Source organism: Lepisma saccharinum, chromosome 27, assembly GCF_977018435.1.
Source record: "Lepisma saccharinum chromosome 27, izLepSacc3.1, whole genome shotgun sequence".
Lineage (NCBI taxonomy): Eukaryota > Metazoa > Arthropoda > Insecta > Zygentoma > Lepismatidae > Lepisma > Lepisma saccharinum.
The window spans coordinates 7,907,857-7,925,180 of NC_139255.1; the positions used below are offsets into that span (position 1 = coordinate 7,907,857).

The window sequence follows — 17,324 nt, forward strand, 5'->3', positions numbered from 1 at the left end:
GAACCGGAGGAGGAAGACAACAACCAAAATTGATGAAGGACGAACGTTAGAACCGGAGGAGGAAGACAACAACCAAAATTGATGAAAGACGAACGTTAGAACCGGAGGAGGAAGACAACAATCAAAATGTATTAAGGGCGATCGTTAATGGGAGATAAGGAAGACAACAACCAAAATTGATGAAGGACGATCGTTAGAACCGGAGGAGGAAGACAACAACCAAAATTGCTGATGGACGATCGTTAGAACCGCAGGAGGAAGACAACAACCAAAATTGATTAAGGACGATCGTTAGAACCGGAGTAGGAAGGAGGAAGACAACAACCAAAATTGATGAAGGACGATCGTTAGAACCGAAGGAGGAAGACAACAACCAAAATTGATTAAGGACGATCGTTAGAACCGGAGGAGGAAGGCAGCAACCAAAATTGATGAAGGACGATCGTTAGAACCGGAGGAGGAAGACAACAACCAAAATTGATGAAGGACGATCGTTAGAACCGGAGGAGGAAGGCAGCAACCAAAATTGATGAAGGACTTATCGTTAGAACCGGAGGAGGAAGACAACAACCAAAATTGATGAAGGACGATCGTTAGAACCGGAGGAGGAAGACAACAACCAAAATTGATGAAGGACGATCGTTAGAACCGGAGGAGGAAGACAACAACCAAAATTGATGAAAGACGAACGTTAGAACCGGAGGAGGAAGACAACAATCAAAATGTATTAAGGGCGATCGTTAATGGGAGATGAGGAAGACAACAACCAAAATTGATGAAGGACGATCGTTAGAACCGGAGGAGGAAGACAACAACCAAAATTGCTGATGGACGATCGTTAGAACCGCAGGAGGAAGACAACAACCAAAATTGATTAAGGACGATCGTTAGAACCGGAATAGGAAGGAGAAAGACAACAACCAAAATTGATGAAGGACGATCGTTAGAACCGAAGGAGGAAGACAACAACCAAAATTGATTAAGGACGATCGTTAGAACCGGAGGAGGAAGGCAGCAACCAAAATTGATGAAGGACGATCGTTAGAACCGGAGGAGGAAGACAACAACCAAAATTGATGAAGGACGATCGTTAGGACCGGAGGAGGAAGGCAGCAACCAAAATTGATGAAGGACGATCGTTAGAACCGGAGGAGGAAGACAACAACCAAAATTGATGAAGGACGATCGTTAGAACCGGAGGAGGAAGACAACAACCAAAATTGATGAAGGACGATCGTTAGAACCGGAGGAGGAAGACAACAACCAAAATTGATGAAAGACGAACGTTAGAACCGGAGGAGGAAGACAACAATCAAAATGTATTAAGGGCGATCGTTAATGGGAGATGAGGAAGACAACAACCAAAATTGATGAAGGACGATCGTTAGAAAGGGAGGAGGAAAACAATCACCAAAATTGATTAAGGACGGTTGTTAAAACGAGATGAGGAAGACAACAACCAAAATTGAAGGACGATTGTTGGAACCGGAGGAGGAAGACAACAACCAAAATTAAATTAAGGACGGTCGTTAAAACGAGTGGAGAAAAAGAACCACCAAAATTGAGTTAAAATGTCTGTAAAGGAAGGAAGGCGAAATCCTATTAATAAAAATGTCACTATTAAATTTCCCAAAAATCTTTTTAATTTATATTTAGTAAGGAAGCCATGCTCTGTGCCATCACGGTATTTTTAAATTGTATTAATATACAAGCTTCATTTTTATGTTGAATTAACATTGATGAGAATGTACACAGTAACTCTGATACACCTTCTCTGAATGGTAGGTATGTGGTGTAATTGGTAGGGAAAGCAGTGTGCGAATTAACGGGGGGTGCCAGGTATTGATGTTAAGACACCCACAAGCAGTGGCGGCGATTAGAGGCGGCATATGCCTCCTCACACTTTTTGACACTTTTTCCCCCATACTATGCTAAACCTTATCTAAAAAGGGAAATATGCTGTCTTTGCCCCTTCCCCGTTTTGGCACCTTGCCCTTCCCGATTTTGGAACCCAATCATCGTCACTGCCCAAAAGTTAATTGCTCTTCTCTTCACATCCCGATGGCTGTATCTTACTACTTCCAACGACGATCTGGCTCTTAGGTCTACGGCCAGGATAACATTTGTCGCCCTGTGTTTGTTTGTCCTTGTTTGAATTGCTTCATATTGCTTGGTTCTTTGTCCCAGCCGCGGTAGCTCAGTCGTTAGGTTAGGTTAGCAACTCAGTCATTGGAGTTCCATGGAAGCCTTCAGAGAGAGCGGACGCGGAAACTAGTTGCTCCGTGAATGTCAGTGAAAAGTTGCCTTCAGGAAACAACGAGCGGGAGTGCCGTGTGTGTGTTGCTTGTGGCGTTTGGTGCAGCTGGCGCTGGCGAGTAAGTAGAATTGGAAAAGTACTTTAGATTAGTAAAAAGATGAATATCATTAGAAAAATACCATCCAGATACGTTTTCCGTTCGGAGCACCGAGGCCGTCGGCGCGAGAAATTCATGACTTTATACATGGACAATTTCAACTCCACGTATATGAGATCTTGGGAATACAAATACCTACGCATTTTCGATGTGTTTTCATGAAATGTATCAGAGAAGCAATAATGACGCGAATATTAGAAAAATATGGTCCGGAAACAAACTTTTGTTATGATAATGGTGAAACTGTAAAAGTGCTTATGAGTGATGCGGGGAGGGAAAGAAAAGCGGTAAGAGTGTATAACTTACCACTAGAATTAGATGATAACTGTGTGAAAGAAAAAATGACGGAATTTGGGAAGGTGGAATGTATAGACAAAGAAACGTGCTCTGATAACTTTAAATATCAAGTTTATAACGGGGTGAGAATAGTGAAAATGGAACTAAAAAAAACTATTCCGTCGTTCATTACAGTAAAATCTCATCACTGCCATGTGATATACGACGGACAGCCGAGAACGTGCAGGGCGTGTGGAAAAGAAGGACACGATAGCTGGCAATGCGATAGTCGTCAGATAACAACGCTTCGTGTGAATAAAAACCAAGAGAGAGGTTATAGTGATATAATAGTGGAAAAGGGGAGTTCCTCGAACGCGAAAAATCAGTTACAACCAGATAATAATCAAAACAAGTCGGAAGGTCTACGAAAGGTGATAAAAGAACAAAAGAAAGATGAGGGGATAAAGAATGTGCCAAGTGATACCCGCCCGGTGGAAACGTTACCACCGGTAAATACAGCGACCACAAAGGAAGAACACAACCAGAAAATCTTATCGATGGACACAAAACAACCGGGAACTTCCCACCTAGACAAACAAAAGGGAAAAGGAAGTGAAGAAATGCGGGATGCCCACCATGCAGGACGAAGGGAACTCAGATGATCTTCCTCCCATCCCAGCGGCAAAGGACAACGTCCCAAAAGAGGAGGACAAGGGACCTTCAAAAGACTGTGAGCTGGAAAGTGAATTTAATACAGAAGAAGAAAGTGACGAAAGAGCCACTTCAGTGTCAAAGTGGAAAAAGTCTGAGCAGATGGGTGCAAAAAAACGGACGAAAAATACTTCGAAAGGTGGCGAGAACACAGTAGCGAGGAGGAGATCAGTGAGAGAGGTAGGAGGTATGAATAGAGTAATGAACAGAAGAAGTAAACCCTAGAAAGGGAAATTTAATTTGATATTTCATTTGTCATTTGTATATATATTTTTTTCAACGTTATGATGGACGATAGGAAAGTACTATTAATTGTGTGCTACATTATTCCTTTTTTAATGGTATATACTACTAGAATATGTACTATTAATATTAATGGAATCTTTTCGCCTGTAAAATGTTAGAAGAATTTGTACGGGTACACTCCATAGACTTATTGTTTTTGCAGGAAGTTTGTATGTGTGACTTTCCATCAATATATGGTTACGAAGCCATAGTTAATACTGGTATCAATGGCCGTGGGACAGCAACACTTGTTAGAAACGGCCTAACCATTAATAATGTAAAAAGGTTAGTAGATGGGAGAGGCATTAGGTTTCAAAGTACCAACTATACATTTGTAAATATTTATGCCCTATCAGGCATAGACAGTTTCGTGAACAATTTTATAATCAGGACATATTATATTTGCTACCGTTAAATGAATTTAAAATAATACTTGGGGGAGATTTTAATCAGGTATTGACTCCCAGCGATTGTTTAGGAGCTTATCAAAAGAGTCCAGCACTTGCAACATTAATTGAAGAATTGCATTTGAAAGATATTTGGTTACAGAAGAGACAGGAGATAATATTTACATATTTTAAAAATAAATCTGGATCGAGAATCGATAGGTTATATACAAATACAGATCAAATAAAAAATATAACATCCATCGAAGCATGGCCAGCGCCCTTTACTGATCATATGGCAGTAAAAATGGCAATAAACCTGGAAGAAACAAAACTAGTCAGGGGTCCTTCATATTGCAAGCTAAATATACAGTTATTAGAGCTTCCAGATATCAATGAAATATTTGCACAAAAATTGGTCGAATGGTGTAAACAACAAAAGCATTACAGTAATCATAATGACTGGTGGGTTCGATATGTAAAACCAAAATTAAAACTTTTTTCTGCTGGTATGGAAAAGAAAATGCAAAAGACAGAAACGGATTGATCAACTTTTATTACCAGTGTTTACACGAGGCATGTCAAGGGAGAGATGTCACCAAAAATTACCAAGCCATACAGCAGTATAAAGCCAAAATCTTAACACTCCAGAGGCAGCAACAAATGGAAGGAATAACCATAAGAACCAATTCCAAGAATTTAATTCAAGATTAAAGAACTTCGATGTATCACTATGTAAAGATGCAAAAACAACAAAAATCACTCATGATCAACAATCTTGTGGATTCAGGTGGAGAATCGCATGTGAGTCAGCCAGGAATCATGCAATCATTTTATGACTACTATGGGGAGCTCTATCAGATCGGGGAGGGGGAATCAGACAAGGGGACAATACTGAAATCGCTAAATAATGGTTTGCAAGAAGAGGATAGACAACTTTTAGATACTGAAGTAACAATAGAAGAAGTATATGAAGCGTTACGAACATGCAATCTTAAAGGAGCACCAGGAAAATATGCTATTGGTTACAAGTTTTATTTGCAGTTTTTTGAGATTATAAAATATGAACTAATCAAAATCATACAAGATGCCTTTAAAAATGGAAAAGTTTTACAAAATGAAGGCATCATCATATTGATACCGATCACACGCAAAACAAGTAGACGACTACAGACCAATAACATTACTAAATTTTGACTATAAATTAATGGCAAAGATCTTAGCAAATAGGTTAAAGTTAATTTTACCACGGATACTCAGCGAGAAACAAACATGCATTGGCAAAAAGCATAACATATTCAGTGCAGTTGGAGGGATTCGCGATCTGATATTCTATTATATGGTGCAGAAACTTGATGCATGTGTGCTTGCTTTTGATTTCAAAAGAGTGTTTGATTTAGTGTCGGTGCTAAAGGAATATGGATTCAGTGATAAATTTATTAATATTTTGAAAGGTTTCTATCAACAGGCAACATCTCGGATAATGGTCAATGGATTCCTGCCGTCCCCAATAAATATAACAAGATCAATTCGGCAAGGATGTCCACTAAGTATGTTCTTATTTGCTTTAACCCTGGATCAGGAAAACTACTCCCGACGCGATACACGCCTTTAAAGAAAACCAAGTGTTTGCTTTCGCAGATGATCTATCCGCTTGTTTCACCACAAACGAGCAAATGCAAAAAATGATGGCAGCGATACGTATATACTGCCGTGCTAGTGGGGCCAAAATAAATATGGAAAAATCAAAGGCGCTACCCTTTTGCACATGAGCTCAAAAATATCCAGATGTAGGGATACCATATGTACAGGAAATTAAAATATCAGGAATAATTTTTCACAGGGACGAGGAACAAATGTTAGAATTCAATTGGCAAAAGATAGCGAGAGACATTCGCATACAATGATATCAAATGCGCAGCAGACAGTTGAACATGATACAACGCGTGTGGTTTTTGCAAACATATATGTTTAGTAAATTAAACTATAAGGCCCATGTGATCCCAATCAATCAAAAATATCTCAGAATAATGAATTCAGCAATTGGTTGGTTTATGTGATACGGACATTTTTTTTCGAATACCACTATCCAATCTATGGCAAATGAAACTAAAAGGAGGATTGGAGCTCACAAATATTGAGATCAAATGCAAATCCCTATTCCTGGCAAGATCCTATACGCTATATGGCATTGAAGACTCCATTACATCATTATGGATACAGTTATGGACGGAGGAATTTCCACCCCAAAATCCGCCAGATCTACGCAGATTAAAAAAAGGACCGTTATATCTCCGAAGTTTGATGCAAGAATTCAGATGTGCTGCTTCCGCCAAAAGGTGAAGATGTAAAACTCTCTCAATACTTATATACACTGTTTCACAAACAAAAATGTATGAGTATTTTGGAAACTACCTCAGTGTTGTTTAGACAACAATAATTGTATACTTGTGGTGTGAAAGTGTAAACAGGTATCTAATATAAAGAAACCCATATTTGTATTACAGGTACAACTGCATGTTTACGCCAAAAATCTTGTATCAGATAGAGAAAATGGGACTCTTACTATATTACTTACTATGTTAAAAATTCTATACAATATTTTTAACAAAATTTATGTAAGAAATCAGATCTCTTTTGTATATATGCTGATAAAATAAAATTTTGTTAAAAAAAAGTCGGTAGGGCGTCTGAATGTTACAGCGAGAAAGAGACATGTAAGTTTCGGAGGCTAGATGTACGCGGTAAATACGATCCGCCATGTTGTTACGTCACACTTTAGAAGCTGGTTTGTTTCTTAGAGTATTTAGTTTACTTCAGAGAGACAACAGATAAGGCCATCTGTACGGATTTAAAATACTGAAATACTGGTAAGAAGAAGCAATAATGAGAAAAATGTATTGCTATAATTTTGCTCAGATTGCGTTCCAAAACCGGGGGGCAAGGTGCAAAACATGTGGGGGGCAAACACAGTATATTTCCCTTTGTAGATAAGGTTTAGCATAGTACGGGGGCAAAAGTGGTGCAAAGTGGGGGGGCAACTGCCCCCCTCGTCTCCCTAATCGCCGCCACTGATTCTGCTACTAAATATCCCTAAAGTTTGCATGCAAGAGAAAAACGATTTGAAGCATACAAAGGCACCTTAACATTTGCATCACGTTATATGAAAATAATAATAGTATCGAGTAGCACAACAGCCCGTGAGGGCCAGGGATTACCGAATGCCGGCCTCACTTCCACCTTGGATCATCTATCTATCCAGTTACAAGGTGACGTAGACCATACGCGACATATGAAAATAAATACTACTTCTAAAATTGGTTACTAATCTATGACGAAATAATTTAATACTTTTTTTATTGAAGTATATTATAGCTTAATTGAATCAGCTTTAATGTCATTATGGCAATTTAAGTATTCATTGTAAATTCTTGTCAAATATTTTTTACAAGTAGGAAAAAAAATATATAAAGTTTACTCCCTCACAGTAAAGTTAATAATTATTTCATTTTTAATGTCCAGAAAGAAATCTCCTGACTGCCACATGTTCAGAATGTAAAAATTGTAATTTCGTACGTATACTGAAAAATTTTACCTGTATCAACACATCTGCATCAACACACGTATCACACAACATGTTGTATGGGAGAACGGAGCCAATTGTAACATTTTTGACAAATGGGGCATTCTTTCTCAAACTATTGACATTTGGAGCTTGAAAATTAGCATGCACACACTTCAATATGCTATAGTACCATTAGGGAAGGCCACCTGCTGGAATGTTCCGGAAACAACTTTCTAATAATCTTGTGTCTGGAGGGGAGTGACTTTTATCTTCCTGTTTGGTACCTTGTTTCATTTGTACTTGGTACAGAATCTGAAGAAGACCTTGCTAGAAGGTTTAAACTTTACGTTTAGTTTATGTTTTAAAGTAAAATAAATTTCTGGCTTGGTCAGAATATTGAGTTTTTCAATATGTTGTTATTGATACTAATCAGTTACGATCCCACCAACTTTAATATGCTAATAATTAATATTTTAAATACGTGTTACAAATATTACAATTGACCATTTCTCAAGGCCAAATGTAACTCACCACAGGGGCAAACGTGCAACGCCTTGTTTATTTGTAACACGAATATGTTTTTTTTTTTTTTTTTGTTTGCGTTAATATTGTTCTTAGAATTTTACACCCTCTGGTTTTGTGTGTGATTAAAAGTGATGCGGGAAGCTGAAGTCATTTCCGAGATCTAGACATTTGTAAAAGTATCCAGTTTGGCACAGATATATCTCTTGTTGAATGGGTTGCCATGACAAAGGTGAATGATAAGAAGACAGAATGTTAATCGTGAAATGTAGAAATATGTGTAGGCTATGTGAGTTACAGAGTTACAGAATAATTGACCAGAGAAAGGTTCATTGGAGTTTGATTATCTTTGTAGTCAGGGGCGCAACCACAGGAAGGGGGGGGGGGCATTGCAACCCCCCAACCTTGGACGGAAATGAGTTGTGGGGGAGCAAACATTGACGACCAAGTCTACCTGCAGGGGGCAATTACCGCCAACAACTTCAAATTTTATGTAAATAAAAATACTTTTCGTAAAATTTTCTTGCTCGCTTCGCTCGCAATTCCTGCTTTCCTTGGTCTTATCAAGTTCAGAACTGTAGCTACACAGAGAAATAAGACTTGTCTTAATTCGTTTTGTTTTAAATGCATGGACAATTGTTTTGAGGAAAGGGAGCGTGCACATTTGAGAGACAATTTATGTAATTTTTGCTGTTGGTTTATTGTGAAATGGATGAATTGGTTGTGTAATGTATTTAAATAATATATTTTGTATATGTATTAAAGAATCTTTCAATACGTACACAATTTAGTGTCCACGTCGCTCAATGTTGCATAATGTGAAACATATATCGTGCATGAATGTTATGCATCTTAATGTAAAAAATAAATAGATAATATTTGGAATGCATTTATCAAGAATTTTCTGTCTTTCAAAAATAGTTTGTGTGCTTGTTTTTTATTATCAATGTGAAATTAAACGTGTTTAAAAAGTAATTCAATTCGAACACAAATGCTATAGCACCAATTTTTACCCCCTTTTTGCATAATTTACGAGGGTAATAACGTCTTTGGTACTACTACTACTACTACTAATAATAATAATAATAATGTTGGTTCGAATCCCGGCTTGGGCATGGATGTTTGTGAGTGTCCATTCATCAATTTCATCATATCATCACTCATCCCCATCCTCGTAAATTATCCAAACGTGGCATTAAAAGCGAAGTAAAATAAAGCAAATCTATAATAAAAATAGCAGTAATAATGTTATAAAATTATTAGCATTATTATTATTAAAATTATTATAATTATTATAAAAATTATTATTATTGATACGTTTATTATGGTACTTGCCCCACCAGACAAAAATTCGTGGTTGCGCCTCTGTTTGTAGTTGTAGTGATATTATAATACTGTTATTGATCTTAATTAAGATGAAGCGACATTAAACATTATAAAGGTAAGGAATTATGTTTTATTTTCTTCAACATCACGTCCTGAGACGACTCAGTGAAGTCGGAACATAAAGAAGAGTCTGACAAGTATACCTCGGACTTTAGGTTTTTAACCTATTGTTTCCTTTAAAGATATGTTAGAAATAATAAGTTATATCAGCGTTTCGTTAAAAAACGCAACAACTGATGACTTTTTATAGTGCTTAAAAAACTATTTTGCTTGTTAGAACCTATTTTAGGTTTATGTGCCTAAATCAAGCTTTTTTAAAGATTTTTTATATATTTTTAAAGGTTTTATAGGATTTTTGTCTCACACAGGCAATTGCTTTCTTTGGTCACGAAAGAATTCAATGACGAACGTGTTTGAAACATACTCTCTGTTGATGTTCTTTCCTCCAAGACCATAGTGATATTTCAAAGCTCTAATCAAAGCAAAATGTCTGGTGCCACTGTTACCTGTACAATCAAAACTGGTCTGATCTGTGTGGTCTTGCTCACTTTCGCGTCACTTCGTTGCTTTGTGGCATTCACGCCTTGCAAACATTTCAGCATTGAAGTTTGCACCACTGACTATGTTTTTGTTGAAAAGTTATTTTCAGACTATAAGATGATCAAACTAAAGAGAAAACTAAATATATGCTTACAGACCGAAACCAAGTGTTAGGTAATAATCAAAATCTAATTATTACCAACTCGTTTGAACCAGTTTCGAAATTCAAATAGTTAGGAGTAATATTAACAAATTAAAATTATATTAAAGAGGAAAAAAAAGTAGGCTTAATTCAGGAAATGCATGTTACTTCTCTCTTCATAAACTTTTGTCTTCTCGTTTAATATCTAAGAAACTAAAAGTTAAAATATACAAAACAGTAATTTTGCCTGTAGTATTATATGGGTGTGAAACTTGGTCCCTTACATTGAAAGAGGAACATAAATTGAGAGTATTTGAAAATAAGATCTTTAGGAAAATATTTGGACCTAAAAGGGATGAGGAGACAGGTGAATGGAGAAGATTACATAATTTACAAGTACATAATTTGTATTCATGTCCAGATATTAGAATCATTAAATCAAGAAGACTTAGGTGGGCAGGCCATGTGGAACGAATGGGAGAGGAAAGAGGAGTTCACAGGATTCTTGTTGGGAAACCTGATGGTAAGAGACCTGTAGGAAGGCAAGACGAAGATGGAGGGACAACGTTGAGATGGACATAAGGGAAATCGGTAGGGATGGGAAAGAGTTTATAGATCTTGCTCAAGATAGAGACAGATGGAAGGCCTCTGTTGCTGCAGACATGAACCTTCGGGTTTAAGAAGGCTAGAGAGTTAGTTAATTATACGACGGACGGTTTTAGAAGCGATATCGAGCGGAGCCATGCAGAGGGTGTGCGTGGCGAGCAGCCAATGGCAGGAGTGCAACGTTGTACAGTTAGGAGACTGCGGCCGTGTTCTGTATTTTTCTTGCTCGCAAGAAGTTTTCATGAAACTCGCCACTTTAAGGTTCATCATAAGATGGGGCACGACATTTTGAACCTGACTGTCCAAGTCCCATGGATTTCCGTCGTCTGCAGCCGGAGTTATCGTTTCTCCAAGAAACACGGGAAACAACACGTCTCTACACACACGCACACGATGACCCTTTCCTTTTCCTTCCGTGTTCCGTTTGTTGTTTTTTTGTTGCCACAGTGTTGACCCCTATGAGTTGTTGTGTCTTGGTAAAGCTATGGGTGTCAAATTCAGCTAAATATGCACAATGACCTATCATTGTCTTGTGTGTTCACAAACGCAATGTCTGGGTCAGTTTTGAGTTCAGCGTTTTCATAACAAGGGCGGTGTAAGATAATTTTACTCGTATGGCATGAAGAACAGTTGTGAGAGGATTCAATACAGCCCTTATTGATTGATTTATTTTACTTCGCTTTTTATGCCACTTTTGGCTAATTTACGAAAATGGGGATGAGTGATGATATGATGAAATTGATGAAGGGACCCTTACAAACACCTATGCCCGGGCCGGGATTCGAATCCGAGACTCCTGGCGTTGTAGCGCGTTGTGCAATACAGCCCTTATGTTCGATAGTTGTGCAATAGTGTGTGTGTTGCGTGAGTGTTATTTAATAATGTCGCGCCGGCGCCATTGTGGAGTGGTTAGCATATCGCTCTACGACGCCAGGAGTGCCGGGTTCGAATCCTGGCCTGGACATGGATGTTTATGAACGTCCCTTGATCAATTTCATTATATCATCACTCAGTCTAATTTTAGCCAAAGTGACAGAAAAGCAAAGTAAAATAAAGCAAATCAAATCAAATTAATAACGTCGCTCTCGAAACCTAATACGTACCAGTAGTACAGGCACCAAGGGTACTCGTATTACGTTCACAAGACAGAAATCTTAGTTTCAAAGCTTATTCTTACCTCAAGGAATTGGCGTTCGCAAGAAGTGCGTGCTCAAACAGTGTTTTCTCAGAGTCGAGAACTTACGGCTAAAGCGTGTGGTGTTGCGCATTATAGAACAGGGTAAAGTATCTACCACAGAAATCTGTAAACTCTATTCAAATCTCCTGGGAAACATGCCAGAAAACAGAAAGCAGAGCGATTCTGATGGCCTTTCAGTTCCTCTATAATAAATACCTTCAAACTTCTTTCAGGTACGAGTTTCTCTTATATGCTGCAGTGATATGATATAATCCTGTGTAGAATTCTTCACTATATATTTCATTGTACTCAAATATCACGTGCATTATACCCATAAAAAGCTGAATATTGGACCCAGCGAATTCTCTGGGGTTTCCCTTCCGCTAGCAGTTGGTTTGGCAACAGCACTGGCTGCGTATTGGCTGAACTCATGTTCCTTCTAAAAGCGTACGCCGTTATAGTTAGTTAACATAAGATGATCCTCACAGACAAAATTGCTTAGTTTGACCGTGGATAACATGAAAAAAGATTGTTGCCTAACTATACGGCGAAGAGTGGATTTTAATAGCAAATTTCCAATGGTAAGTTCTGCTATCGCCGTAGGGGTAGGCAACACACATAACGTTATGCAAGATAGTTGTTATTTCAGGATATAGATGTCCCATTCTCATTGCCGGTGACTATACCTAATCAGCATTTTTCATGAATTTTGAACTATTTTAAAATTTTTGAACCCACTTCAGGATCTTTTCAATCCTAACCTAACGATTTTTAGGACCTATTTTAGGATTTTTCAAACCTATTTTAGGATTTCTAGAGCCTATTTTAGGAACCTAAATTCACACTTTTTAGAACCTAAATATCCGAGGTCTACTCATAACTCTTCCTCGCACGGGGATTGGGAAACTACCGTGATGTGCTAATCCTATGGCTCCCACGAAAAGGAACGTCACAAATATAACTTATGAAGTACACTTGAATTTTACAGACATACAATTTATTTTTGTCGCTAACAGGAGCCGTGGAACTTCTGTGGAGTGGATGAACTTCACCAGCCTAAATGTCTCTCTGTAGTGGTGGTAAGGTAAGGTAATTACCGTGCATATAGCACAGTGCTATGAAGACACAATCAGGTTAGGGCTCCACACATTCTCGATCTCGGATATTTTGGAGGTGATGTGTTCAGCACAACGCTCCGGCCGGCTTTTACCCCCTAAGGTACACATTGATTTGAGGCTGGGTGAGTCCCGGAGCCGCTTTATGTGGGGACAAGGCCAGAAAAATTCCGACCTTAGATTACCCGCCCCGGGAATCTAACCGAGGTCTCCCGCGTGGCAGTCAGACGCACTACTAACTAGACCAGTGGCGGCGTCGCATGCAAATTTACTGCTTATAACCTTTGTCACCAAAATTCTAAATTAACATATTTCTACTAACTGTTAGCTCCTTCCTTCGAAGCGTCGAATGGAACATGCTCTATCTTCTGCAATAACAACCACATGAATACTTGGCGTGTCGGCTTGTCAATGTCCGACTACCACGAATTATAGCCAGATACTTCAGACTCCAACTGAAGAGCAAGAAGAGACAAACGAAATCATCAAATGGTTACTGACAAAACTACAAGACAAGAAAATAAGAACGCTCATCAAAACGGCGAAAGACAAGATCGAAAAGACGAAGAACGAATCAGATAGAACCGTCGCAGCCCTGCAAACACTCGTCGAGTTCGTCACAGAAATATTCTAAACAGACAACCAACAACAACTCAGATATAACACGAAATGTCATAGAAAAACGGCCCTTATAGGACCAAAAATTAAGATAGGCCCTTCTTAGGACCAAAATTCTGACGGCCCTTCTTAGGACCAAAAATGATGTCGGCCCTTCTAAGGACCACAACACTCAGTTCGTAACTGAACTGCCATCACAGACCGAACCTCGAGCGACAGTCGCAGAGGTAACAGAAACCAATTCACCGCACTACGCCATTACCACAACTATGAAACAGACGGGAGTCAAGGAAACGGTACTTCTACAGAAAACTTCAAGAAATTTCAACTACTCCCTGAGAATTCCGGTTTTCAAAACTTTAAATTCCGCCGATAACTTCTTTATACATACTTAATAAGTGGTTGGAGACTTGCGCACGTTGAATAATACGTATCACTTCTGCAATTCATTCTGTTGCTTATCTAGTTGTGTGCATAGCCTTCATCTATTTCGCATCTTCCCCTCATATTTTTGCTTTTCATGAATCAACATTTCTCCTCCAACATGTTATTTATATTCTGACGCACAGTGCTGCCATCTATTATTCCTAATGTAAACGCCTTTCCTTCCCTCTTGTTTCGATGTTCCGTGTATACATACCTGGTTCGTTATATTGTGTCTTGTGTGATTGAATGAAATGCACATGTGATGTTCATTTTTGAGCTGATCAATATCACAAGGTACTGGGTCATGGTACTACTCTCCTTTGGCATTCTCCACAAATAAGCAACAGATCAGGTGACTGAGTTGACAGGGTATAGGTCGTTTGTTTCCTCTGAGAATGGGGGGTTGTTAAAAGCGATGTTGCAGAATCTATGATTTACTCGCGGTGCGTGGGGTACCTCGAAAAGTTCTGCACATGTTTCATTAGACATTGCCACTCTTTTTCGAAAAATTATTTTTTCGAAAACGAAAAAGAAAGATTTTTTTCGAAAAACAGATTTTTTTTTCGAAAACCTGAAATTTTTGAAAATACGAAAAACGATTTTTTTTTTTCTTTTCAAGGAACAAACTAATTTTTCTTCCAAAAAAACCTGAAAATCGAAGAACTCAGTTTTGAAATTTCCCTTTATGAGGTCGAGTTTTCAAAACCTGCCATCTTCAGGTAAATACTGCATTTCGCATTTTTGTTCAACAAGCCGTGTGAGCGTTTTGAAATGTGTGTAGTACGTGTGTGCTTCTAAATACCGGTAATATGCAATAATTTGTGTGTAATTACAGAAAAGGAACATTCCTGGACAGGTCAGGTCTATTTGTTTAGTAATGCATCTTTTACCAAGATACGAAGATGGATGCCGATTAAGCAAAATGATCAGACATCTAAATTTGCTCGTTACTAATAACATAATTCCTTTTCGGGAAAACATACATGGAAAAGCAAGAAAGTAATGGATTTATAAAGAGAAATTACCATGTAACACTAAAATTTCGAAAACAAGTTCATGGAGCCATATCACGTTTGCGAAAAAATATTTTCTTTCCAAAATTTAAAAAATCGGACGAAAAAGAAAAACTTGGAAATGGAAGAAAAGCGGAAATGAAGAAAAAAAGAAAAGGACCAAAAATGAAAAAATGAAAAATTTTCGAAAATAGCCAAAACCGAAACGTACAGTGTTGTCAACTTTTGGTATACTTTTCTCCAGGCCACACTGTACCTTACATTTATTTCACCCTATTCGCACAACAGATTCGCTGGTTGCATATCACATAAGGGGGAATTATAGCATAAATACCTCATGATGTTAAAGCATGCTCTTTGTTTCAAACTTTGCGGCTTATTACATTGTACTGTAATTAGGAATCCCTTCCTCTATCCATGTTATACAGGGTGATTATAAAGTCCCATGACATTTTTGGGAAATCGGCCACTAATATCGAAATAAATGGTACTACAATACAGAAGAGACACCAAAACACAAAATTAACGCTCTTCCATATGAAAAAGTCTATGGGCCATTCATGTTTGTGGAACAATCAATCAATGGAGGCACTTACCTCGACATGTTACAACTGTTTCTAGAGCCGCAGTTGTTGGATGATGGTATCCTTGGTACAGCAGTCTTCCAACAAGACGGTGCACCGCCCCACTTCGCAATGACTGTTCGAGAGTACCTCAACACCACCTTTCCCAACAGGTGGATAGGAAGAGGATCTCTTCGTATGTGGGCATCCCGTTCACCTGACCTTACCCCACTGGATTTCTTTGCTTGGGGTTTTATAAAAGAGAAGGTCTACAAACTAAGGTTGCCAATCTCACAGTGCTGAAAGAACGCATACGAAATGCATGCGAGATGATCACTCCGCCTATGTTGGAGAAGGTGTTTAATGCTACCTGGTCCCGTTGGGACACTTGTTTTTTAAATTGATGAGGTCATGTTGAAAAGTGTTACTTTTGTGAAGGTCATGTGGAAAAGCGTTAATTTGGTGTTTTGCTGTCCCTTCTGTACTGTAGTACCATTTATTTTGTTATTAGTCACCGATTTCCCAAAAATGTCATGGGACTTTATAATCACCCTGTATATATAGCAGAATGCAAATAGGATCGTTACAACCAGAAGTGTCCAAGACTGAACAAACACGTAAAATATATTTGGGATTTTATAGGCAAGAGCGCTCACAGGCTTTGTTCTCAGGAGAGGGGGGGCAGAGTGAGATGTTTTACCTTGGCTTTAAATTATAGAAATATATACAGGGTGTATCATAAGTAATAGACCAAACTGACAAAGTTGAAAGTACACGATAATAAAAGCAAAAAGGTTTGAGTAAACATGGGTCGGCAAACGAGCCGTTTTCGAGATAATGTGAATGTGTGGTTACAAGCTGCCACTGACTTCATTGTTTGTAAACGTCGCCCTAGTTGGTATAATGCTGATAATACAGTAAGAAAAGTCATTGGAAATCTCATTGACGTGACTCCCACAGTACGATTAGACTGTGTACTGATTGTATCCATATAGGCTCCCCCGATGGCTCATTGGTAGCGTCGTCGCCTTGTAATCAAGAGGTCTCGGGTTCGATACGCGGTAGTTGCACATAGTGGTTCGGATCCCACTTTAAACTGTAGGTCTAGTCCCGATTAGCCTTACTGTGCATAAAGTGGACTTAAAACACCAAATCGATCAATGATTGTATCCGTCCTATTTGATTACAACGCCACCTCTCGGAAATGTTCTGTTTTGTAAACAAATTGCAAACCTCGGAACGCGCAAGGAGTAAGGCACTCGGTGTTTACAAAACGCAATCAGTGTCAGCTTCTAACCACACATTATTAGCATTTTACCAACTAGGACGACGTTTACAAACAATGAAGTCAGTGGCGGATTGTAACCACAAATTCGCAGTATCTCGAAATCGGCTCGTTTGCAGATCCATGTTTATTTGTTTACTGAGACTTTTTTGCTTCTATTATCGTGTACTTTCAACTGTCTCAGTTTGCGCTATTACTTATGATACATCCTGTATTGTGCCTTTTATTGTTGTTGTTATTATGATTATCATTGCTATTATTATTATTTATTAAATCATAACATTGAAATTCAAT

General features: G+C 38.4%; 1 protein-coding gene across 1 annotated transcript in view; it reads left to right on the forward strand.

The window, feature by feature from the left end:
* Positions 1–17,324, forward strand: part of LOC145979948 (orexin receptor type 2-like) — a 548,473-nt gene that overhangs the window by 423,924 nt on the left and 107,225 nt on the right. The window lies entirely within an intron of this gene.